The sequence below is a fragment of the Camelina sativa genome, chromosome 18 (genome assembly GCF_000633955.1).
Source record: "Camelina sativa cultivar DH55 chromosome 18, Cs, whole genome shotgun sequence".
NCBI classification, from domain to species: Eukaryota; Viridiplantae; Streptophyta; class Magnoliopsida; order Brassicales; family Brassicaceae; genus Camelina; species Camelina sativa.
In genome coordinates, this window is record NC_025702.1 from 1197950 (window position 1) to 1199743 (window position 1794).

A 1794-nucleotide genomic window follows, 5' to 3' on the forward strand; every position below is an offset into this window, starting at 1 on the left:
GAGAATGAATTATATACGAGTAAGACGGTAGATGAGTGCAACTATTCGAGCTGGCTTAGTGGTGCAGCTAAGATATGGTCATATGGGAGAGTGAGCTTAGCTTAACTCTATCCACAGTTCGACGAATAGTGTGCGCCTTGTATAAGCATAGTCTCTGCACCTTTAAAAACTATGTAATACTCTCTCTTAAATGAGCGGGTCTATCCGATCATCATAAACAGCTTTCCCACCTAATTAAGGTATTCTAAAATACCTTTCTCCATAAATAAATAAATAAACAAAAAACAAAAAAATATAAAATATAAAATGAGGTATTCTAAAATACCTCTCTTCTTTTGATCTGAATGCTTTTGATTTTCACAAGTAGACATATATATATATATATATATATATATATATATAGATATATATTTCTATGAAAAACGAGGAAGGTATTGTTTTGAAAAATTTGTGACTGATGAGAATGTGAGTGTATATGTTATGATCCGTTTACTTAATTTGGAATGAGTTGTGATAGTTGTGTCATGTGTGATTTGCGTAAGTTATATTTTACAGAATGATGTATTTTAGCCAGACGTTAAACGACAAAAGATAACGTCTTATATGTTTTACGTGGATCCACAAATCCTGTAACTACTCGTGGGATAGTGGTGCAAGGTTGTGTTATTGCCTTGGCAATTACAAGCGTTCGAGTAGTTGCGTCAGTCCAAAACCAAAGTCAATGTCGAGTAGTTGCGCCTGTGCATAACCAAAGTCAATGTCGTCTCACTAATTTCTATTAGGAGATGCAAATGAGGTATTCTTAAATACTTTTCTTTTTTTTGTGTTTGTCCTTATTTTTTTTCTTCTAAATTGATTTATCGTTTTAATATATATATATAGGCTGAATTAGCCCAATAACCAAAACAAAAAAACTACAGTAGAAAATAACACTATATTTATAAAAAATAGAAGATTATGATGAAGGTAGTGTAAAATTACCAATTTAGTGTTTTTAGGTGGTGGAGGGTAGTGGTGGTTGTTGGTTGGCGTGGGCGGACAGCGTCGATGGCTGGCGATGGTGGCCAGCAGTGATGGCCGGAGAAGTTGGTAGGAGGTGGCAGCCGGTGGTGGTTACCGGAGTTCGCCGGAAATGTCGCCGGAAAAGTTCGCTGGAAAAGGAAAACTATATTCTAAAAGATTGTACATTGAGAACCCAAATGGTGATGATGATAAAGAGGTGAAGGTGATCGCCGGAGATGGTTGCCGGAGGTGATGGCGATGGCCGGTGGTTGGAGAGTGGTGGTGGTGGTGGTGAGAGGATGGTGGTGGGGGCTGGAGATAGGGTAATGAAGGGGTAAAAATTGGCATTATACATAAAATATACGGTATATAATTAATACATGGTTAGTGTAGTTAGTTTGTAAATTATAGTATTTTTTTGGTTATACAATCCAATTTCCCTATATATTATCAGTGTCTTTTCCGTGTCTTTTAAAAAAAAAAAAATTCGTTGTTTTAAATTTAATTTTCTTAGTTTTCTTTTTGTTAAACGTTAATAAAAAAAATCATGATTTTACTCCAACTTAAGAATTACTTATTGATTAAATTATCAAGAATTTGAAGAGGAAAGCGCATGACTAATTATAATAATACAATCTCATGATTAATGATCTCTGTTTTTTTTTCCACAAGAATTTGGTCTAATACAAATTCAATTTATGCTATTTTAGATTTCTTAATTTCTTCATCTTTCAAATATTAAAGAAGACCCTTTGGTTAGTTCCATTAAAGCTTTATTTATTGATGTTTTCC